At 40.0% G+C, this 25,834-nt stretch overlaps 1 protein-coding gene across 1 annotated transcript in view; it reads right to left on the bottom strand.

Annotated features, from left to right (window-relative positions):
• LOC141371965 (serine-rich coiled-coil domain-containing protein 2-like) overlaps positions 1-16,858 on the bottom strand; it is a 45,591-nt gene extending 28,733 nt beyond the window's left edge. Inside the window, exon 1 of the mRNA XM_073890389.1 lies at positions 16,637-16,858. The gene's annotated coding sequence lies outside the window, so the exon portion shown is untranslated. The remainder of the gene's footprint in view (positions 1-16,636) is intronic.
• Between the last annotated feature and the right edge of the window lie 8,976 nt (positions 16,859-25,834).

Here is a 25,834-nt window from a genome sequence, read left to right as displayed (position 1 = left end):
GGGTGGCTCAGTCGTTAAGCGTCTGCCTTCGGCTCCGGTCATGATCCCACGGTTCTGGGATAGAGCCCCATGTCAGGCTCCCTGCTCGGCAGGAAGCCTGCTTCTCCCTCTTCCACTCCCCCTGCTTGTGTTCCCTCTCTCTGTCAAATAAATAAAATCTTTTAAAAAATAAATAAAAAATAAAAATAAAATAAAAGCCAGTCTGTTTAAGGGGAGAAATGCTATAAAGGAGACTTGGTCAGTGAAAATTAAAAAAAAAAATTGGAATACAAATGGTAGATTATTGTATTGGTGTTAAATTTAGCAAACCCATAACTGCATAGTGGTTAGACTTTTTTTTTAATCCCTATTCTTAGGAAATACATGTGGATGTATTTAGGAGTAAAGTGTCATAATATATGCAACTTACTCTCAAATGCTCGTGGTGTGTGTGTGTATGCATGGATGTGTGTACAAAAGACCATATGTATGTATACACACATATATGTACATGCATATGTACATGTGTGTATACGGAAGAGAGGAAATGATAAACAGCATAAAATTTTGACAATAGGTGAATGTGGATTAAGACTATGTGAATATTCTTTGTACTATTTTCATTCTTGCAACTTTCCTCTGAGTATGAAATTATTTCCAAATTTAAAAAAAAGTTAGGCAGTCAATACTACACTTACCTTATTCATGCTAACTAATTCTAATTCTTTTCAATCCATCTCATATGTATTTCCCCCCAACCAGCCATCTTGTCTTTTCCATTACCAAGAGTGGTGTCTCCATCAGGGAGATAAGAAGCATACACAATAGCTCCACAAAGAGAGCACGACAAGAAGTGAGGGCTATAACAGGCTTCTTGCAATTTGCAATTTCCCATGACATACAATATCTATACCTCTGCTCTCTGGAATGTACTAAGTCCTATGGCCTGATCTATATCAGGCTGCTAGATGACAGCTCTTAGGTTTTGTATTTTCACTTCTCATGTAATAAATAGCAATAAGGCTCACTATAGAATCAGCATGTTCATGTGACTCCTGCCTAGATTAAGTGCTCCTCCTGTATGCTCCCATACATCTCTGGGTATAGCAATTGTCATCCTATTTTATTTTTAAAATCATATCTACATGTGTTCTACTTTCTCTACTAGACTGGGAGCTCCTTGAGAACAAGGACCATAATATATTTGGGTTTTTTTTCAATTCCTAAAGAGTATCATAATATGTAGAAAAAAAAATTCAATGAAAGCTAATGAGTGAAGAAATGAAAGTTACTGAAAAATCTAAATATGTATGACTGCAGCTTTACTAGAAGGTATTCCATTTCTTCCCCTTGGACGTAGCAGTATATAGAAAGAGTCTTACTCTAATTCCATAGCAACGGAGACATAATATCTAAGTGTTGCTGATAAAGAACTCAAAATGCCAGTAACACTATGCACAATCCCCAAGTATTGTTCACTTCAACAACACAGATAATTATAATTTTATAAAATACGATTAATAAAAAGTAAAAGGGTATTGTAGGCTGATGCCTAAGTATCAACCACATCTTAAAATCAAAGTACATTTATATTTAACCTATACTTGCTACTGGTCAATCAATGCAAGGAACACTTCAGTGACAAGAAAATACATGTCATAATATTCTAGGCAGAACTTTGTTCTTTATTATCAAAGAGTCTTTAAGTAAAATTATGTAAGGTAAGAATATTCAACTTTAGTAAAACAAATTAAAAACTAATCATTTTACTGTGAAAGGCAGCATTTTTTAAATGCTACAATTAATCTTGCCAAAGAATATATGATTAAATGAGAATATACATTAAGTACTCCAAAAACAAAATTATAAAGCAGATATGCATCCTTAAGCAAAATGACTATATGTTAACATTTTCAAAATGTCCCAACTATCAAATGCTACAATACCAAATGCTTAAAAGATACTTCTGAACTTGTAAAATTAACAAAACTTAGTTAAGTCCCTAGTAGGGCCTGACCTTCTTTTAGCACTTAGAAAGGACAGAACCCAGAGATTCAAATCCAAACATAATTCAAATCTCCTTCCAGTCCCTTGGACCTTAGCTCTTCCTCTGTTTCAAGCCTAGTACTGCTTTTAGCTCTATGTGTGGTTTATTATCATGTCTCTCCTGCACTCATGAGAGCTTCCTGCTATTTGGTACATTATCCCTGTGTGCTGCCCGAGTTACTGCTCTGGACTCATCTTGAGTTGCCCAAATACTCCAGCCCCATCTGGAGAACAGTAGGCAGCCCAGCTCAGCCATTAGATCCCTGGCAATGGTGAGCATGTACCTCTAACCATCCTCTTCCACCTTCTCCTATTAATGAAAGAAAGAATACAATGTCTCCTACCCAGCTGGGTACTTTGTCTACATCCTTGCTGTCTACTTTTCTAGTTCCCTCTAGATTTTCCCAACTCATAGACTATAATGCACATGTCAGTTTTTTTTGGGGGGGGGAGGAGGGTGGACAGAGGGAGCAGGAGAGGGAGAGAGAGAATCCCAAGCAAGCTCCACACCCAGCACAGAGCCCAAAGCAGGGCTCAACCTCACAACCCCAAGACCATGACCTGAGCCGAGATCAAGAGTTAAACACTTAACATGTGTCACATGTCCCACACATGTCAATTTTTAATAATTCTCAAATCCATCCTGTGTTCTCCAACACCACTTAATCTAGACTCTTATCATCTCTAGCCAGTATTCTAGCATAAGTTTCCTTAATTCCCTACCTTTGGCTTCCTCCCCTTAATCCACCCTTTATACTTTTCCCAGACTTAATATTCAAAATTATAAACCTGATCATGTCACTCTTCAATTTAAAATCCTTCAATGGCTCTCAAAAAAAAATGCCTTTCAACAGTACAAACAACAGCAGCTGGTACCTACCGAGCACTTGTGTACGAGGTACCTATTACCTCATTTAAATCTCACAACAATCCTACAACATGGGTAATTTTATTATTCTGACTTTGTAGATTTAAGGAAATTGCAACATGGAGAAATCACAAAATCTGTCCCCAGACACACAGATAGTAAGCAAGAACAGCTAAGACTCCAAACATGGCTTTGGTATTCCTTTGCAGCTGTTCTCTCTGACCACTACCCAACAAACCCTGCCTTCCACTTCATGCCAAACTACCCAAGACCCAGTCTCACACTATGACTATGATCTTTCAGGACTCCTTACCAGAGTACACACTACTCCCTTGCTCAAAATGCCACTCTGGTCTACCCTGAGAACTCTCTCTGAAGCCTTTTTCCTTTCTTTCCTCTGCAGAGGAACTCCGAGGCAGAACAGCATAAGCCAAAATGATACACACACCCCATTCACAACTTCAAAATGCTACAATACAGAATGCTCAAATAGATTTTCCAAGATAACTTCCAAGTGAGGATCTAGTGCCAGCCTCATAAACCCGAAATTCACTGGAAAATTAATAAAGATCAACAATATAGCAACACCAAAAGCTAATAAAAATACACTTAATAGCTTGGCAAAATATTCACAATATATAAAATTCAATTATTTTGAAATATATGCTAACTCAATTCAGAATATAAGGGACTCAAGTATGTTATCTAAAATTTAAATTAAAAAAAGAACATAAAGGACTCAGGTTTTAAAGTACTTTCTTCTGCAAATCTGACTTTTTAAAATGTTACAAGCAAGACAAATTCTATCTAAAATCTATTAGCAAACCAAGAAAAAATTCAAAAAACTAAAGAGCTCTTCTTTGACTATATCTGAATTCAGAAAATAATGATTCAATACTAAAGGGCTTGTGCTTATGAAATATATTAGATGACATATAGGTAGTTAGTATGGTACCATATCTGTAGCATCAGCACATTAGGCCAGTATCTTCCAGGAACATGCAAGAATGGTATCAGGAGTCTCTCCTGGGTATTAACTGATGGTTAAACAACATCTCTTCAAAGTACTACTCAAATATATTAGCTTATAATTCCCCACCCTAAAGCTCTCAGTTTTGTCTATTCACAGTCTCAAGATCCTTCTGTAGTTAACTGCTCTTTAACTGGCATTTGGACACGAGGCACCAAGTGTTATTTTCAAACTTACAATTTCTTTTCTAGTTCATTAAGAAAATGCCCTATAAGATCATTTCTGGCACTTGTCCCAGCCATACCTCTGTCTCCCTATATCTTTCCTTGCTTTTTCCCTTTAATCCTTAGAAAAAATATTCTTAATCCTTAAGCAAATTTCTTGTACAAAGCATAAATTATTTCTTAACAATACCATTTTATAGAGATATTACGAAATTGACCTTTAATGGATACACAAAGATTAATCCATGGTTCAGGTGCTATTCTAGGGTAGCAGATCCAAAATTATTTTGCCTTTGGCATTCCTCCAGAATACAATCAACATGCATTTCTTACACAATATCCAGGATCAGGCAGAAAACTTACTTTAAAGGGACTTTTTACAATGGTCTACTCAGGATAATAGAGCTTGGCCCAAGGAAACAGTAAAGGGAATGGAGAGGGAACAACTCCAACAATAGGACATTGCAGCTAATGGAAAATGAGGGATAGGAGACCAGAAATCAGGATGATTCCCAGGTTTATAATTTGAGTAACTGAGTGATTGGCAGCAACATTAACCAAGATAGGAAAATGAGGTGAATACACGAGTCTGTAGGAAAACACGTACTTCATTTTTGATGTTTTTAAGTTTCAGGTTTTCTGCTAGACAATCAGGTGGGTATTCTAAGTAGCTCACCTAAGGACTGGAGTGCTCAAGAGGAAAACAGGGCTGAAGAAATGAATACAAAGGAGATAATGAAAAACGACACGTGTTCCAAGAAAGCATGACAGAATGAAGATAAATAGGTCAGACTGAAAACCCTGGGAAACACGAGCATTTAGGGATGGGGTCGGTAAAGACAGCTGAGAAAGAATAAGTAAGAAGGAGAAACAGGAATGATGTCATGAAGGCAGAGAGGGTGTTACGAACATTGGCATGATCATCTAAAAGGCTCACACTAGATTTAACAACAGGAACTAAATCCAAGTACAGACATAATTTCAGTAAATACAAGAATCATGAGTAACAACACTGTTGGGATGGCAGAATGGCTCAAACAAGGCAAAAAAGGAAAAGTATGAAGTGTGTTTGGAACAGAATGTAGAAGAGTTTTGCTGGAATGGAGAGTTCATGCAGCAGAAGAAAAGAAAGGAAGTCTGGGCCAAAGCCTTTGCATTCCAGATTGTATTCTATTTTGGATTTTATTCCACGAGCAGGAAGAAGAAAGACTGGTAGCTTCTCTTTTTCCTTTCAAAGACAATGAATTGATCTGATGACAGCATTCATGATGAACTGGAATGACAGGAGAGTTAAGGCAAGACAAACTATTAAGCAGTCTTAAAATTATCTAGGGCCTGACAGAGGTTGGTAGCAGCCAAAGTAAGAATTAAGGAGTACATAAAAGAGAGCTATTCTCTACTCTCGAGGTGCCCTAAATATTCCACTCTTACTATATTACTATACTCATCATGTATGACAATAATTTGTGGACTGAGACCTTCTCTTATTCAGCCTTTCATCACAAGTGCTAACAAATCAGGAACAAGAGAAGTGGCCAAAAAATGTGTGTTGAATTAGAATAGAACTCAATAACGGTAAGATACAGAAGTGAGACTTAAAAATGCTAGACAGAAACTTAAGTAACTTACAAGATGGTGCTACAGAAAATACTAATGTAAAAGTCAAGATCAAGTTTAGAAACAGTTTAAGATATGTTTAGGGTAGAGAGGGTGAGTAAAGATAATCAAAGAGAAAAAACTGAAACCACAAAGGAAAACTATTCAGATATTCAGACAAAAAAAAAAAAGATTTGTGATACACAATGGAATCAACAAATCTCATTATTTGCTCAGAAGAACAAATATTTAATAAAATATTAACTTCCTAATACATTTTGTATGGGGCTCTCTTTAAGAATGCTATCTGGGTGGCTCAGTTGGTTAAGCGTCTGCCTTCAGCTCAGGTCATGATCCCAGGGTCCTGGGATTGAGCCTCACATTGGGCTCCCTCCAGGGAGCCCGCTTCGCTCTCTTCCTCTGCCTCTCCCCCAGCTTGTGCGCTCTCTCTCTCAAATAAATAAATAAATAAATAAAATCTTAAAAAAAAAGAATTGCTCATTTGTATAATCTTTACAAATTAAATTGATGTAAAAAGCACAACCAAATGGGTCAATCAAAACTGGGTCAGTGTTGAATAACCATCTGCTTTACTCAATCATTCATTCAACAAAAATTTACTGAGTGACTGTAAATTTGGTGTTGAGGCAAGGGAGACCAGCCATGACAGCAAACAGAGTAAAATACAGCAAATACTATAACAAAATAACTGCAAAATGTTACAGAAATACAGGTAACAAAGAGTACCATGGAGGATGGGTAGAGGAGGCGTGGTAAAAATATGCCTAGAAGCTTTCCTAGAAGAGGAGACTTTTATTTGGGTTTTTAAAAAGATGAACTGATTTATTAGCAAAGTAGCTAAAAAGTTGGATAGCATTCTGGAAAAAGGAATATTATGTGCAAAAGCATAGAGATGTCAAAGAGTTTCTCATCTTCATGGAACCATGACAGAAGATAAGGGCCACATCAAATGGAGGACTTTTCTGTACACAGACAGCAAATCTGACCATTATCCTGTGATAAGAAACATCAGATATGCATTAGAACCCAGTAAGGAGCACTGCAAATCCCCTAAAGCAGATTGCAGGTGTAGGCAAGAGGTGGGCAAGAAGCAAAAAAAAAGGTGTCTGACTTCCGAAGACAACAGAAAGCCACAAAAGATTTTTAAGCAACAATAAGACCTTATCAGATCTGTGTTTCAGAAATTCAAAAGTCAGTAGTATGGATAAGTGGCTAAGGGATGAAAATCAAACCAATGAAGAAGATTAAAAAGCAATTGCAGTAATGCTTCAGCACTAAATATTGACAACTACTTACTCAAACATAAATGAACCACAGAAGGAGGCATATAAAGTAACGTAACTGTAATATGGGCTTTCAACATAAGTTTCTGAACTCATCTCAAACATCAATTCAGGAATCAGAAGCAATTACAGAAAAAGTGTGGTCAGGTACATTAGAAAAAAAAAAAGGAAAAAGAATGGCCATCAAATCTTTCTCTTAAAAATACTTCACTTACACTTTATGAAGTTTTTTTTAATTAAATATTTTTTTCCTTTTTTAAAAAGATACTTCACAGTGAAACTACCATATCAGACAGAGATTACCAAAACAGAATTTAGAACCACAGGCCAAGCACTCTGCAAAACTGCTGAGAACGATAAACAGGGAGAAGTTACCAGACAAAAATAGGTTAGCAAAACAAAACAAACAAAAAAACACAATCTTTGTTACTCACATATAAAAACTAGTTTTGAACTGATAAAAATTTGCCAAATTGGGGGTAGAAGGTATTCTTTAACACCTCTCCCCACTAGCCACTGTCTTAATTTGAAAGAAATAAGTCAATACATAAGGACATATATATGACAATGATGGACCCTGGGTTCTCAGACTAGGATTAAATTAATTTCATTTATTTTTCAAAGAAACAGCTCCTTCAATTTTCTTCTCTCTCTACTGGATCATTACATCAGCTATAAATATTTTTCTATTTATTCAAATATACTAGAAAAGCACCCATCTTTAAAAAAATAACAATTCCTTGACTCCACATCCCCTCTAGCTATCGCCGTTTTTCTCATCTTCAGTTTATAGCAAACTCCTTGAAAGAATTAGTTGTCTCCATCCTCTCCTACAGTTCTCTCTTAAACCCCCTCCAATAAAGTTTTCATCACCACTAATCCACCAGGAACTTGTTACAGTCACTAATGATTTTCATATTGCTAAATCTAGCAATCTGGTCATATCCTAGTCCTGGATCTAATAACATCTGACACAGCTATTCACTCACTCCCTCCTTCTTAAAACATTTACTTGGCTTCAGGGATACCATTCACTCTTTTTTTTTTTTTTTTAATAATTTTTTATTGTTATGTTAGTCACCATACATTACATCATTAGTTTTTGATGTAGTGTTCCATGATTCAGTTTGTGCATAACACCCACTGCTCCACGCAGAACGTGCCCTCTTTAATACCCATCACCAGGCTAACCCATCCCACCACCCTCCTCCCCTCTAGAACCCTCAGTTTGTTTTTCAGAGTCCATCGTATCTCATGGTTCGTCTCCCCCTCCGACTTACTCCCCTTCATTCTTCCCCTCCTGCTATCTTCTTCTTCTTTTTTTTTTCTTAACATATATTGCATTATTTGTACCATTCACTCTTAATTCTCCTCCTTCATGGAGTGCTTCTTACTCTTACTCTCTCAGCTCTAGCTCTTCCTTTCCCTCTCTCTTTCCCTGTCAACATTACAGGACCCTAAGGCAAAATCTTTGGGCTTATTCAGCCACACTTCCTTTCTAGATTATCCTAATCAGTTCCCAGGGTATTAAACACTATCTCTATGTCAATGACTGGAAATAAGTATCTCCAGCCCAGACCTCTGGCCTGAACTGCAGACTCATGTATACCTGTTGTCTGGAAAGTATCTCCACTTGAATTGCTAATTTATCATGTCCAAAATTAAACTCATTATTTCCCACCTGCTTCTCCTGAAGTCTTCCTCATCTTGATAAATGGCCATTCCATTCTTCCACTTGTTCAGGACAAAACTGACAAATGGCCACATCCAATCCACCATCAGATTCTGTTGGCTTTGCTTTCAAAATGTATATAGATTATGAGCACTTCTCCCAATCCCTGCCTAAAATCACTTTCATCTCCCACCATGAATTGCTGCTGGAGCCTCCTGAATGATCTCATTATACCTAGCCTCAGATATTCTCTACAAAACTGTTGAGAGGTCTATTTAAAACAAGTCAAAACCTTTCAGTGCTTCCCACCTTCAGAGTAAAAGCTAATGTCCCACTGGCCTACAAGGCCATATATGATCTATCATATACCCCTCTCCCAGTACTGCCTATGCGCCCCCACCTCATCTTCCACTAATCATTCCCCTCAATGCCTCCACTGACCTACTTGAGACTCCTCAAACAAAACAAGCATGCTTCAGCTACAAGATATTTGCACGCCTTTCATCTTCCTCAAACACTCTCCCTTAATACCTGCACAGATTAAATCACAATCTCACTTCTTCCATATAACTGCTCAAATATCATTCATCATTGCAGCCTTCTCTACCGTCTTATATAACACAGCAGCATCCTCCTTGCATCCTCTCTGCCTTATTCTGCTTTTTCTCCACAGCACTGTATTAATTGACATATTACATATATACTTCTCTATTTTCTGTATCTTGTCATTGGAATTAAAGTTCCACAGGGCAAAAAATATGTTTTCTTCACTGCACTATTCTTAGCAAGGGCTTAGTGGGTATTTCTTGAATGGATGGATGGCATGAATCAGGAAAATCTAGACTCAGGATCTGGTCTCAAAGCCTGGGTTGAGGGAATTTATACAGCAGAACTTCTTAAGGCCTGGGAAAATGCTGACTGCCAAAAGCAACCATGAAATGAAGAAAATAAACCTGAGAAAATTTTTAAAAATAAAAATAAAAGGAAAAAGAAGAAGAAAAAAATGGCCATCTCTGCCTCCCCACTCCCTGGATATGTTTCCTATAACCTGGCCTACAAACTCAGACCAAAACATCACCAGACCCATTCTACACTTAAATAGCTGTTACAAATAGTTCCTGCCTTTCTAAAGTATGATTGTCAGAGAAAACTGTAATTGCCAACCCCAACACTGCCTGCCAAGACATAATGGTCAGAGAAAGCTCTCAAATTTCCCCAAAGCACTCAGGCTGCAACCAAATATCATTAATATGATGACAACAAAATTCAAAGTACCTTCTGGTGTCTGCCTAAGTTAGCTGTGCCTAGTGTATTCTCTAGGGGCTCTGTCATCAAGATTATGGTATCTTGGTATGGGGGGAGGGGTGGGTTTGAGGAAGCTAGGGGGAGGACAGTGAGAAAGGCAGAGAAGAGGGAGAGGGGGAGGGAGGGAGGGGAAGGAGAGAGAAGTGGAGGGGGGAGAGAGAGAGAATAAATGGGAATTAATTCAAAGAAATAGGGCCTAAATTTATTTAAGTAGATTGCCAGGGAATGAAAAGCATCTACTAAGCTATAAGACATCACATTACAGAAGGACCAAAACCCTGAGACATTCACATTCCTCAGCTAAAAAGCTGTCTTGCATCTCCCATTCCCACACACAGAACTGAAGATATGGGGTAGGGGGCCATGACAAATTGGACAGTTGGGAGCAGTGACTGGGGTGAAGAGTGTGGTAACAACTACAGAAAAGAAGGAAAGAGAAAAGTAATACCCATTTTTTTTTCTCTTTTTCCCCTTCCTATTGTACTTACCAAGTACAGAAACCAGATAGATGAAAACCGGGAAGAAGGCATAGAGTGAAGAATGAGGATGCTCTGAAGCAAATAACAGCAGAAGAAATCAAGCACAAATTCCTTTTCTAAGTGGCTCTTTGAAAACCAGTCATATGAAGTAAGTTAGGAACTGACCAAGGAAATTTAAAACAAGCCCCCACACCTTAGATAACTACAGAACTGTACAAAGAGAACAGAGATTCTTAACTATTTGGAATGATGGTCCTGGGGCATTTTTAAGATCAACAATCCTCAAAGATGACCCAATTATATTCAAACTGATCAACATGGAAAAGTAAACAGGTGAAAAAACTTCAGCTTTCATGGATCCAGTCTTTAAGAATCCTCTGGCTCCTCAAGGTTCTAAATCTCAAAACAACCAATCAGAAGTCTTGAAAGTCAGAGAAGTAACTGGGGGAACATTCAAAAGCAATCAACTCAGCAGAGAAGAGCTGAAAACTCACAGATTACACCTAACATACTCTGATTTGTCAACTCACTTAAAAAGGAAGGAGAGTTCTGAGTGGTTGCTCTCCATAGGCTGAGTCACATCCCAGCATCAGCACAGTAGCAAGTGTGTCAGAAGCTAAAAGAAGCAGGAAACCACAGGATGCTCTGAGAAAGGTATGGGAGGAAAAAGTCAGTAACAAAGTAAAGACAACTTAGCCGTACATAACTGCTGGTCAGCAGCATATCACTGCTAGGACACAACAACTAGAATTGTTTGTAGCCTAAAGTGGCATTCTGTATTTGCGTTTGTGCTAATACTTCCCTCTCCTTAACACTCCTCCCCAGTCTGGCACTGATGGCTCTCCCCGCTCCCCCTCACAGCTGCCACTTTTTAGATCTCCTCCCCTCCAGGCACTACTTGATTTAGGTGATTTGGTGTTTCCCACCCCCAATTCAGTCTTCTGCCCTCTTCCTGTATTAGCTCATCCTGTATTAGATCATGCCTTCTACTCAGTCCCTGTCTTTGAAAAGCACATAATCCAGTGGGGCAGGTAGATGCGTCACTAGATTAGGTACAATACATCACAGTCAGTGCCATGAAAGAAATATAACCAAGTGCTAGAAGCAGATATTTATCTGTCATTACCCTACTCCATATCTTTCAAATCAACACTCCAGCTTCCCACTCTCTTGTAAATCAGTTACTCAGTCCTGTATCTTTCCATAATATCCCCTGATCTCCAAATTCACTTTGCATTTCAGGCTTCATTTCTCATATGACCTATTCAACTACTTCCTATCAGAAACACAATTCAATATACTTCCACACTGCCACATCAGCCAACTCCCTAAATGACATACCCTATCATCCCCTTGCTTTGAAACATCTAATATCTTTCCAATGCCTACAAGATAAAGTTCAAATCCTTAGCACAGAAAATAAGATAATACAGTTCTCAAACAGAGCCTTTTAAAAGTAGGCAGATGGAGTTCTAGTTCCACTGTTCATTAGCTGTGTTACCTTTGCCAGGTCACTTTACCTCTCTAAGTTTCCTCATTTACAAAGTGAGGGTATAAAAACAACCTACTCATGGTTGTTAGGAGAATTAAGTAAGCAACTCCATGCCAAGTACCCGCACAGTATCCAGCATTCAGCTAATGTTAACTACTACCCTGGGATATCTCATCTGTCTAGAATGTCTCACTCATCAAAGGAAGCAGATAACCAAAGTTTTACTCTCATATACTTTAGAATGATTAACAATAAGAGTTAAATCAGAAATGACCTTCTCGTTAACAACGAACCAACAAAAACTTCAATTAACCAAAATATGCTTTCCTGAAATTTTCGTTTGTCAAAATTTACTATAATTTATTTAAAAACAAGTATCCATTTATTAAAAAAAATAACTAGATTACTTATGTTTTGTTTTCTATTCAAGTTCAGGAAGGAAAAAAACAGCTGCTTACCAATAGAAACTCAGATATCTCTAAGAATGTGATTCTCTATAGTATAAAATCCACATAAACTAAATTCAATCTCAATTGCATATATAATTTTCTAAAGATATATACATATAACAAAACAAACTCTAGAAGCTTAAGAAAATAAAAGTGTATATCAGACAGATGGTGGAGTGACATTCATTCTTAGACCTCACAATCAAAAAGATGAAATCACAAAAATTTTTTGTAAGTCAGTGATTTAAATAATTTTAAGAACTGCCAAGTCCACAATAATAACAACAGATCAGATACATATTTTAAGAGGTTCATATATTTATAATGTTAAGTGTTAATGAAAATTGGTAAAAAGGTTCCAATAAATTTATGGGCAAAAGACAATTCATACAAAGGAGAAGGTAAAACTAGAAAAATACTGCATTTGCTTTTCTATTGTGGATAGTGATGTTAGACAGTAGATGCCCTTACACCTATTTTTAAAAACAAACTTTTTTTAAAAATTTTTATTTATATTTGAGAGAGAAAGAGATAGAGAGAGCATGAGCAGGAGGGAGAGGGAGAAGCAGGCTCACCACTGAGCAACGAGCCCAATGTGGGGCTCAATCCCCAAACCCTGGGATCATGACCTGAGCCAAAGGCAAATGCTTAACTGACTGAGCCACCCAGCCACCCCTAAAAAACAAATTTTAAAAACAAAAACCTATGAAAGTAAGCATCTGCCTTCGGCTCAGGTCATGATCCCAGGGCCCTGGGATCAAGCTGCATCTGGGTCCCTGCTCAGCGGGAAGCCTGCTTCTCCCTCTCCCACTCTCCCTGCTTGTGTTCCCTCTCTCACTATGTCTCTCTCTGTCAAATAAATAAATAAAATCTTAAAAAAAAAATTATGATGAAACTGGTCAACCAAACTGCAGGAGGCAGCGTAAATCAATAAAAAAAAAATTTCAGAAATAAATTCGGCAATATTTTTCAAAAGTGACAAAAACCTTCATACCCTTTGACCTTGAAATTCCCCCTCCTGGGTCTTTAGCCTAAAGTAAAGAAGCAAAACATCACAGCTATATGATAACTGCATTACTTGCAAAACAAGAAACAACTCAGATGTCCAACTATTAAAAATAAGTAACTCAGTTCACTGTAACATGTATAATTTAAGTGTACAAAAATTATAGCAAAAACATTAAATATGAAAACAAATATTAAACATTATATTTATGCTTTGATTATAGTATAAAATAGTATAGTATAAAATCACATATATACGGTAAGAATTAAATGAGAAGAAAAACTAAACGTTTATTTTTTTTTCTTATGTGCTATTGATCAGGCCCACTACAGTAAGTACACATTTCAAAACTGGCTTTTCGGAGGCATAAAGCCACAACTGTCCATTTTTTTCCCCAAAAAAACCTATCACAGAGGAGTAATCAGATAGGCTCTTCTCACATACAGACTAGCCATACATGTAATTTTAGCCATGCTACTAACCATCTGTAACCTTATTATATTAAAATCTCATTTTACCATCAAAACGTAACTGTATATGGAATCTCCATATGGTGAGCAGAAGCCACTTGTTATGGGGCATCTGGAAAGACGGCCCCAAGCACTGAGGTTAAAAACTATCCAGCCAATGGAGTAGTGAAGGTCAGGTTTCTCCTCTATCCCCAAATGAATAATCATGTTTCTCATCACTCAAGGGCTCTAAGTTCCTAAGAATGGCAGCTAAGCATTCATAGAGGGAGAAAATACAAGCTGATTTGTTCTCCCTCTGAAAATTGGCAGCTTCCTCATTTTCCCCACAAGCACCATGAAGTAGTGAAAAATACACAAGCATGAGGTCAGGAGATGTGGGGTACGACTGACTCTAAGCAACCTCAAACAAGGCACTTACCTTTCGAGCTTTAGTTGTTTAATGGGTAAAATTTTTACAGCTGAACCAAATAATGTACTAATTCCTTCAAATGCAACATTCTATTTATAGACCCCCTTTACTAATACATGTCTATGACTTTCAAAACCTTCCACTCAGATTTCAGAACGATTATTAAGACTTAGAATTAGGAAAATGGGAGCAAACATAAAATACAGATAGTCAAAATTGTATCCCAGGTCTGTCCCTTTCTACCTGCATGACCTTGGGCAATTTACTTTGCCTCAAAATGAAGTCCTAAAATCAACGAAGCTGCAATCCTTACTGGCCATGCTTTTTTTAATCTTGCATCATAAAATGTATTGGTTTTTCACTGTCATAACTGGGATTTCATTCCCAACCAACAACAATTTTGACTGTGTTCTTGGAAATTTAAAAGTACCTTGCACATCCATATTTTCCATGTTTTCTGATATTGAAAGAGATAGTTAACAAAGTTTGCCTATCTTCAACCTATATTCAGGATTAAGAGCATTTCTCAAAAACGTATTCAATAAACAGTTGAGTACCTGACTACATAACAGTATATGCTAGAGTTGCAAAGGTCCTTCCCTGAAGAAACCCAAAAGTCTAATGGAGACAGACATATAAACAAATCATTACTAACTGACAAATGCTAAATGCAGAATATATGATGTGTTATATTGGATCAGTCAAGACAAGGGGGATAAGATGTCTGGACCATTTTCACAGTTGATATTTTCAGTAGGTCTTGAAGAGCAAATTGTTTATTAGGTAGAGAAGAATTCTCAACAGAGGGAACAATGTAAAACCACAAAGGAAGATGTCATCTTCAGAGAACTCTTATGTAGTCTTTGTATGGAAAGGCAGGCAAAATGGTAGAAATGAAATCAGAAACACAAGTTATCAGAAATTGTGAAGGACTTCGACTTTTATCAAACACAGATTATGGAGTCACTAACGGACTCAATAACTATACTGAGTCATGGATGGAAGCAAAGTCCCCTTCTTCTAGCATACAGTCAAAGGAGTTGAGTCAAAGCAACAAACAAAAAAAAATGCAGGTCTCAATATGGAAATAGAGAATAAATGGTTGGTTGTTGCTGTTTTTCAAATGGAGAGTTCCTGCCCTTAGGATGGCTTCTAGCAGTTTCTTACTACAGCATAGTAATACCACACTGAAGTGAAAGAGTATGAATTATGGCTAAAGGATTCAAGAAAGTGTGTGTATTTTTACCTAAAGATTCTTTGAAGTCAATGTTGTTGAGAACACTAAAGAAAACAATGAAATAATACTTAGCTTAAAAAATCACAAGAGGCAAACAGTAATAATGTCTGAGAAGACTGACTTCAGGTAAACATTCAGGAATGTTTAAATACTTGTCATATATTGATTGCAGATAAGACATGTTTTGTGCAGAAGGGTATCTTAAATTCCTTTTGGTTAAAGAAGAGCTGCCACCACTAAAATCTTTAGCCTAAAAGATGATGGTTTTTTTTTAACTGGCAAAATTAATGCTCAGAAAAAAAGGAGAAAAGGAATGCCTTCTCAAATGACTACTCTGAAAAGACTAAAATTCAATTTTTATCTCACCAATGGGAGCAAAACATCCACATTTCAATCTGGGACCACGAAGAGTCCCTGAATCAGTAATTTCCACACTGCTAAGGCCTAGTCTTGGAACTGCAAGCCTAACTGGCTGGGTAGCCTACAAAGATGAATTTGCAATTATTGAAATTCAAATTCAAGCTTAGCCACCGACGACTACCTCAAAGGAATCATTCTTCCTTTTACTATGATAAAAAAAAAAAACCTAGGAGCATAAAAAACAAATACATGTATAAAAACAGCAGATGTCAAAAGGAGAGAGAAGCACCATCTGAACCTGTGACAACGGTGTGGTCCACCAAAGTTTGATCTCAGGATGTGTTTTAGGGTGTGTCTTTGTTTTGGCCCAGTAATTAAAAAAAAAAAAAAAACAAAAACCGTCACTGGGGCACCAGGGTACTTTCCCCTGTCAACCCTCACAAGCATCCTGGCCCTGAAATCCCTGGGTAACTTGGCCTCGCCCTGATTCCTCCTGAGAGAAAGGCACAGCCCCAGCGCCCGAGGCCCCCGGCGCGCCTGTCACAGCCCGGGGGCGGGGGGCGTCCGGCCTCCAGGCTCCACGCTCGCCCCTCCTTAGGCGGCTCGCGGGGAGCTCAAGAAGGTGCCGGGAGGGCGGGAGGCCGGAGAGCGTCACTGCCTCACCCCAGGTGCCTGGGCCCGGGACCTGCCGCGCCCCCAGCCCTGGACAGTCGCGAACGCCCGCCCCGCCCCGACTCCGGCCCCGGCCCTCTCCCGACCCCGACTCTCACCGTGAGGAGGTCACGCTGCCTCCTCCGCTGCGGCCCGACTGCGGGCCGCCCAGTGACCCACGGGTCCAAGGACTGCAGGTGAGGCGAGGGACTGCCCGTCACATCCCCGCCGGCATCGCCGCGGAATCCGCAGCAGCCAGCATCGCGCCCGCGGCCTGAGGGAGCGCCTGACTCCAGAGACACCGCGCCCCCTCCCTGGGCCTGCGCCCGCCCTGGACTCCGCCCTCCAGGGCCCGCGCACCGCGCGCGCGCAACCCCGCCCCCGGGACCCCCGTGCGCAGGCGCAAACCCCACGGGGCCAGGCTCCGCCTTCAGACCCGCCCCCACCGCCTGACTCTAGCCTCAGCCCACCTCTGGCCCCGCCCCCACCCGCGCCGGCCTTTCCCAGGCTCCGCCCCTACCTAGGGACCCGCCCCCCCTCCCCTCCCCGACCTTGCCTCTCTGCCCCCTGACTCAGGTGTCTGCTAGGCTGGACCCGTGACGCCCGCACCGCGTCGGACCTCAGCTTTAGCCGGCACCTTGAACTAATAACATTTGCTGCTTGACCGCGGTCAAACTTGTCAACTCCACCTCCTGACCCCGAGAAGTTGATAGTCTGAGCTTCAGGACTGACGTGGGCTCCTCTCCCACCTTTTCAGTGGTGTGAGCATCTCCAGTATTTGTGTCCATCCCTGTTCCCTGCCCTCCCTTGCTCTGGGCCATGCCTGAACCATACACCCAACCCACCACACCAAAACACGGGGTCTTGCTGAGGCTGAGGGGAAGGAAGAGGCACCCCCAAGTGCTGAGATTTGCAGCATCTTCCATGGCACCATCAATCTGAGTTCCCATTGCCAGGAATCTGTTCCTACTTCCCGTTGGAACTTCCATCACCCACAAGCCTTCTTCCATTCCTTTCTAGTGCTCTTACCCTGGAGGTCTCCGAGGTCTGGCTGAGTGTTAAAGCCTGCAAGCTGCATGTGGCAAATAGACTAGCTGCTCACTGAAATCCTTGTGGGCCACACTTATCAACAGCTCAACTGCAATAAATAACATTTAAGGAGAATTCTATTGTTTATTGATTGTTCTTAAAAGTATAGTATACATATTTAGGGGAAAACCATAAATATATATCTCTTAAGTATCTTAAAGCTCTGTAACTCCTTTCCTCTCTGCTTTTTCTCAGGTTAGGACTGTCCAATATTTTAAATAGCTTTGGATTTTTTCCTCCAGACTTTGACATTATAATTGGTCTTATACAGTATAAGTTTTCTTATAATTATATGTTTACCACTTTTCCTTACTATTTATCGCATTTCATATTTGTTCAGGGATCATACTCCATTTTCTTGAGGTATATCCTTTAAAAGTTATTTTAGGTGAAGGTCATTAATAGTAAATTCTGTTATTTTTTTAGTATGAAATATTTTAGTTTATTTCATTCTTGAATTTAACATTAAGCTGGGGGTAAAGTTTAGTGTGAGAATCTTCTCTCTTAAACCTTTGGTGATATTATTCTACTGTATTCTAACTTTCACTGTTGATAATATTTTATTGATTTCTTATTATCTGGGGGTAAACTGTCTATACACTCTGGATGTTTTAAGATAGCTTTGATTTTAACATTCTGTAGTTTTATTATTATGTGGTTTTCAATGGATTTCATCTTATTTATATTGTGCAGTGTTTATTGTGCTTCCTGAAACTATAAATTGAAGTCTATCATCATTTCTGGGTAAAAAGAGAGATTTACTTATTTATTTATTCATTTTTAAAGATTTTATTTATTTGAGAGAGGGCATGAGCACTAGCATGAGCAGGGGGAGGGGCAGAGGGAGAGGCAGACTCCCCACTGAACAAGTAGCCTGACGCAGGGCTAGATCCCAGGACCCTGAGTTCATGACTGGAGCTGAAGGTAGACGCTTAACTGACTGAGCCACCCAGGTGCCCCAAGAGAGTATTTTTTTAAAGTCCATCCTTTCCTCACAGATTCTGTTGTAATTTAATGTTTGGGTCCAAGAGCAAATGGTGAAGAAAGAATTCTTGAGATGTTTTTGGTGCAAAAAGGTGGTTTTTATTAAAGCACAGGACAAGACCCCTGGGCAGAAAAAGCTGCATTATAAGTCTGAGGAATGACTGATTATATAGGATTTCTTATTCTATGGAGGGGGAAGATGATGTTAGGGCTCCAGGAAATTGAATCTATAGGTTCCTGGAGGTCTGGCTATGATTAAGATTGTGTTTTTCTTGTAAATCATTAAGACAGTGATGAACTGATAGAATTTCATGTCCTACATGACTGTGATCTTTATCATTTCACCATTTGTTTTTCCTTTCTTTGTTCTTGGGCAGTCATAAGTGCCTGAGGAATGTCACACATATCCCACTGCCACCTTGGGGGTGGGGGGATGTATGTAGAGTGTCAGTTTGCCTATTGCCATTATCTTGCCTTTTGTTATCTTATTTTCCCCCCTGAACAATTTTGACCCTTAAATCTTTAAGACTGTTGAAGGTGGAAGGTCTCATCTTCTGTAGCTTCTTTCTGCTGAACAGGGGCAAAGAGATGTCCCTACCTATGGGTCAACATCAGTCAGGGCATGTATAGGGGAGTTATGAAAGGTGGAGGCGGCTGAGTCCAATGTGGACAGCAAAGAAGTATCTCTGTGGGTGGTAAGGCCATCTCTCTATGTGAAGTTATTATAGCGACGGAGTCTCAGCACCAAACAGAGAAACTTTGAAAAAGGCAATATATTAAAATTAAAATGGCTATAAGGATGAGAAGTCCAACAAAGAGACCCTTAATAGTCAACCACAGTCCTTCCCCAAACCAGGAACTTAACCAATTATTGAAAGAGAGGGAAGGATTTTGTAGAGCCTTAAGTTGGGTATTCATATCTTTTAGTAGTCCTGTGACATTTTTGTGATGATCTGGGATGTATACAAAGCACTCTGTTTTAATAATGACACATGTACCTCCTTATGCCACGGTTAGGACATCTAAAGCCATTCTATTTTGTAGAACCACTTTGTGCATTTGTGTGACTTTAGTAACAAGTAAGGAGATGCTGTCTTATGAATCACTGAGTGCCTTCATGGTGTACTTATTGAGGGCTTAGATATGCCAAATTGTGCTTTCTAATCCTACAGATGGAACAACAATGGATACTAAATGGTCATACCATTGAAAAACAGATCATGTTCATCTGTGTTTTAAATTGGGAAGATTATGGGGCACCTGGGTGGCACAGTCATTAAGCATCTGACTTCAGCTCAGGTCAGGATCCCAGGGTCCTGGGATCGAGCCCCGCACCGGGCTCCCTGCTCCGCGGGAAGCCTGCTTCTCCCTCTCCCACTCCCCCTGCTTGTGTTCCCTCTCTCGCTATGTCTCTCTCTCCGTGTCAAATAAATAAAATCTTTAAAAAAAAGAAAATTAGGAAGATTAGGGGTGCCTGGGTGACTCAGTCAATTAAGTGCCTTTGGCTCTGGTTATGATTCCAGGGTTCTGGATCAAGACCCCATCGGGCTCCTTGCTCAGCGGGGAGCCTGCTTTTCCCTCTCCTTCTGTCTGCCACTCCCCCTGCTTGCACTCTCTCTCTCTCTCTGTCAAATAAATAAATAAATAAAATCTTAAAAATAAATAAATAAATTGGGAAGATTAGCTGGGGTAGTGATGGTTTTGATAATGTGCACATGAATCCAGGTAAAACCTAAGGTGCAATGGCCTATCCACCCTGGAGGAAGCCAGGGCCATAGGTTAGTTCCACATAACCATTGGGTTCCATTTGGAGCTAGCCATCCAATTCCAGGTCGCCTTATCCAATCAGTAGCAAACCAGTCAGTAGTCTGGAGCGCAATGATCAGAGAACATGTTTCCAATGATAGTCATCCTGAATGTCGGGTGTTATTTTGGGGTATAAAGATTTTTCCCTCATGATTAATAACCCAGTCCTATGCATTTTTTTAATATCCTTGTTCCTGGGCTATGTGAATTTCTTGGTCTGAATAGACTGAAGTTAGGGACTTTATTGGAATCAAGACTGGTATGACTTAATATTTATTTTGAGCTGCCTGCTTGGCTGCATCATCTGCCAAATTGTTGCCTTTAGATTCTAAGGTCATATCCTTTTGATATCCTCAGAGGTGAATCATGGCTACCTCCTTAGGTAGGTGTACAGATTTAAGAAGCGTAATTATTTCAGGCACATATTTGGAGAGTTATGGCTTGATAATAATTCCCCTTCCTTCCAAATTGCCCCATGGGGATGTAGCACCAGGAAGTATATTTGGAGTCAGTATAAATATTAATTTTTAGAACTTTTGCCAACTGAAGAGCACAGGTAAGTGCTATTAATTCAGCCTTTTCAGAAGAAGTGTTTATTGGAGGCGTTGTGCCTCAATGGTCTTAGTTAAACTAACTATAGCATATTCAGCTTTTCTTTCTCCCTATTCATGAAGCTACTGGCATCTGCACCTGTGGGTTGTAAACCAGTTGTCATATACATTTTCAGTAGGAAATCTTTCAAATCTGGTCTGCTGGAAGAAACAAGATCAATAATCTCTAAGCAGTCATGTTCTAGTCATAAAAGTATGATGGTCAGGTACAGGCATAAGGATAGCTGGGTTAAAGTTTGACAGGTTTTAAATATTATTTTAGGTGTGTCTAAAAGCGTCACCTGGTATTTAGTAAGTCAGCCTCCCATTATCCATTGGTGGCCTTTGGTCTCTAAGACACTTTAGACCTGATGTGGAGTCATCAATGTTAAGGATTGCCCCATAGTAAGTTTTGAAGCTGCTTCTACCAGGAGAGCTGTTGCAGCCACTGCTCAAAGACAAGCTTGCCACTCTTCTGCTACATTGTCAAGCGACTATGAAAAATAGCCCACCAGTCTTGTTTCACTTCCTAATTTCTGGGTAAGAGCTCCCAGAGCTTGTCTGTTTTTCTGTTACACGTAAAATGAAAGGTTTTTCTAAATTTGGTAAAGCCAAAGCTGGGGCTGATGAAAGCTTAGCTCTGAATGTTTGAAAGGCTGTCTGCTGGGCTTTAGTCCAGAGTAAAGTTTCTTCATCAGGGTCTTTAATTGAATCATACAATAGTCTGGCTAAGAGCCCAAATCCAAGGCAGCAAAAACCTGCATGCTTAGGAAAGTACGGAGTTGTTTTTTCATAACTGGGGGTCCAAGATCTAATAGAGCCTTTTTTCTGTCAGTAGACAAGGTCCAATGACCTGGTGTTAGTTCATATTCCAAATATTGTACTTTCTATTTAGACATTTGCGCCTTCTTAGGGGAGAAGTGACACCCTCTGTCTGCCAAGAAATTAAGTAGAGTTACAGAATTACTATCAGATGTTTCTTTTGTGGGACTACAGATTAAAATATCATCCACATATTAACCTATAGTCCCTTGAGAAAGGGAGATAGCATGGGGGTCTTTACTAAGGGCATCCCTGAATAGGTGAGGACTATCTCTAAATCTCTGCAGCAAGACTGTCCAAGTTAATTGAGGAGACTGTGAGCTTAAAAGTGAGGTCCATTCAAAAGCAAGTAGCTGTGTTTCTTCACTTAGAGGAATGCAAAAGAAGGTGCCTTTTATTTTCTTTTTTAAGATTTTATTTATTTATTTGGCAGAGAGAGAGAGAGCACAAGCAGGGGGAGTGGGAGAGAGAAAAGCAGACTTCCCACAGAGCAGAGAGCCTGATGTGGGGCTCGATCCCAGGACCCTGGGATCATGACCTGAGCTGAAGGCAAGATGCTTAACCGACTGAGCCACCCAGGCGCCCCATTTTTTTAAATTTTTAAATTTTTATTTTGTTATGTTAATCACCCTACATTACATCATTAGTTTTTGATGTAGTGTTCCATGATTCATTGTTTGCATATAACACCCAGTGCTCCATGCAGAACGTGCCCTCTTTAATACCCATCACCAGGCTAACCCATCCCCCCACCCCCCTCCCCTCTAGAACCCTCAGTTTGTTTCTCAGAGTCCATCATCACTCATGGTTCGTCTCCCCCTCCAACTCCCCCCCCTTCATTTTTTCAAGAAGGTGTCTTTTAAATCAAGTACTATAAACCAGTTGGCATCACCGGGGCCCTGCATGAGGTTGTATATAGATTTGGCGCTATTGGATTAGTACTATAAACCAGTTGGCATCACCGGGGCCCTGCGTGAGGTTGTATATAGATTTGGCACTATTGGATGAGTAGGCACAACAGCTTCATTTATAGCTCTTATATCTTGTACCATTTGATAGTCCCCATTTGACTTTTTTGCTGGTAAGATTGGAGTGTTATAAGGAGATTGACAAGGTTTTAAAATACCACGTTTGAGAAACTTATCAATAAGTGATTGTAACCCAGCTTTTGCCTCAGGTTTTAAGGGGTATTGTTTTTATGAGGTATAGTGGTTGAGTCCTTTGAGGTCATTTTAACTGGTTGGGCTTTAAGAGCCCATCCTGGGACATCGAAATCCCAGACCTGTGGATTTACTTCCTTCCAGATATTAGAAAGGATACTGGGGTAAGTTTTTAATTCTCTGGGTGTTAAAGAGAACACGCCATCCATCCTCTTCTTTAGTAATAGCAAACCTGCTCCTTAGTTTATACATCAAGTCTCGTCCAAGTAATGGAGTGGAACAAGATGGAAAGACTAGAAAAACATGAGTGGCCAACTGACTTCTATATTTACAAGGTAAAGGCATTGTCTGGTGGCACATTTTAGTTTATCGTTCTATGCCAACAATTGTATGGTTAGAAAGACAAGTAGGGCCAGAGTGCTGAATAAGAATGGATTAAGTGGCTCCTGTATCAATAAGAAAATTTATAAACTTACCTCCCACATCCAGGATAACCCAGGGCTCAGTCATCTTGATGTCAAAGGGAGCCAGACCAGCCTGAGGGCCCCATCCTCCGGTGCCTGCTCTCAGGTGGGGAAGTGAGTTCCTGTCTTCCTCTTTCTCTGGAGTTGAGGACAGTCTCTCTTCCAATGTCCTTTTTCCTTATACACAGGACATGGCCCTGGTGGAAAGCATTTGTTCGGACATTCTTTACTCCAGTGTCTGATTTGGCCACACTCATGGCATTGGGTCTGACCTGGTCTTTTGTCTGATACTGGCATTTTCTTTGGCCCCTGGTTGGTCTGGTGTTGTGGGGAATCTGCAATAGCAGCAGCCCATATTTGAGCCTGTATTTTATCCTGCAATTTAGCTCTCCAGTCCTTTTCCTGCTGTAAGGCCATAACTCTATTATTAAAGATTCCAGTAGCTACCTCTAGTAGGCGCTGGGGGTGGGGGGGTGTTCGAGGACCTAAAGTCATGTTAGTCATTTTTTGGCAAATGTCAGGTGCCAGCTCATGAAATGCATGTTTAGTATAGTTGTTCCCTCAGATGGGATTGGATCCAGATTTGTATGTTTATGGATGGCTTCTATCAAATGACCCTGAAATAGAGCTGGATTCTTGCAAGCTCCTTGAGTAACTTCCTGAATTTTATCAAAGTTTACAGGTTTAGAGAATCTTTTTTCATTCCTTCTATTAAACAGGTGATTATGGTCTCATCTTTCCTTTTCCTGTCTTTTTTTTGATAATTCCTGAGAGGTTTCAATATTGGGAACAGCAGTGCCCCCTACCCGATAACGATTTCTATCTCTGGCTGCCAGATCATCAGCAAATTCTTGAGGCCCTGCCCAGATACAGTTCTTTTCCTCAGGGGTGCAACAATGAGTTAATATGATGTATAGATCTTGCCAGGTCAAATCAAACATAATAGATAATTGTTGAAAGCCTTCCATAAATTGAGAAGGGTTTTAGGAATATCATTCTAATTCTTGTTTTACCTGAGTCAGGTCTGCCTTGGAGAATGGGACATGGACATAATTGTGCCCATTTTTCCATTAGCAACCTCCCTAAGAGGATGCAGTCGAGATTTAGATGGAGCTGCCAGATGATAGGGGGTTCTACTCTTGGTATGTCCAGCTGGGCTGGGAGCAGAGGGGTCTTGGGGTTTATAAGGAAAAAGGATAGCAACAGAGCTGGTGTCCTCTTTGTTTGGACTGGCTGGTGTTTCCTCCAGTAGCCCAGGTATATTAGGAGGAATGGGCCTATTTAGACAATCATCATCTAATATGTTGAGGGGGGTTTATTAACCTGGTTCGTAGTTAAACACATTCTGCAAGAGGCCCTTAGGTCAGGGTCCTGATTCAGGGACATGAGGACCTGGACATAGGGTACCTTAGTCCATTTGCCCTGTTTTTTTACAGAAGAGATCTAACTGATAGCCATTAATGGGCCATTTTTCCTTGTCTCTTAAGGAGTACTGAGGCCATGCAGTGTTATGGAAGATCAGCTTTTTCTTTCTTAAATCTTGCAATCTGAATTGATTCCAGGGGGTTTAAAGGCATCCCAAGGGAGAATTCTTGGGAACTAAAGAAGATCCCACCTTCCTAGAAAAGTAGAGAAAGTCCATTACCAAAAAAAAAAAAAAAAAAAAAAAAAAAAATCCACCCCTGACTCCCAGGTGGCATCCCATGCAGTTTATGTCAGAGATTCCTGGTGTCAAAAAGCCTGGAGACGACCCTCGAACAAAATTGCTGTGATCACCGCCCCTGCTTTGTGGGAGGGATGTGGGTGTCCCCCATTGCATCTTAGGCTACAAATGGTGCCAGTGAGTGGACCAAAATGCCATGCTGTGCCAGGAAGAACCTGCCATTTTTAACTCAGGGAAAACACACAAAAAAAGTTTTACAAGTTACCTAATTTTGTAATTTAAGTAGTTAGTAGGGGACATTGATGAAAAACAGTAAAGACAGAAATCCACCATGATATAAGCAACATTTCAACACATGTAGTCCTTACAGCCGACTTCCCTAGGAAATGGACCCTGGTTGGGCTTTAATTCACTTGGGTGGTTTCAGCTGGCTCCAGCCAGAGGCAAAAGGTGGTTAGACCAGAGATGTGAAGGGGACCACATTAGACCAATGAGGAGGAAATCTCACATGGGAGTCTTAAGATTGGCACCTGTCCTAGTGACTTAAGTGGTTGTCTTCTGCCCAAGAAAAGACAACTTTGTATAAGGACAGAAATATGAGAGGGCATCAAGTTTCTGGGTCTTATTACCATTCCAGCCTTGGTAGTAACTTCCAGCCAAAAGGCAGGCTTTTTTCCTCCCTATAGAGTAGCCATGGGCTAGAGGATTGCGGCCTGAGCAATCAACATGAAAGTGTTCC

This window comes from Callorhinus ursinus, unplaced genomic scaffold, assembly GCF_003265705.2.
Source record: "Callorhinus ursinus isolate GAN/ISIS: 27379988/994484 unplaced genomic scaffold, GSC_fseal_2.0 scaffold147, whole genome shotgun sequence".
In the NCBI taxonomy this organism is placed as follows: Eukaryota; Metazoa; Chordata; class Mammalia; order Carnivora; family Otariidae; genus Callorhinus; species Callorhinus ursinus.
Note: the sequence above shows the minus strand (reverse complement) of the source record. Positions and strands in the feature narration are given on the sequence as shown.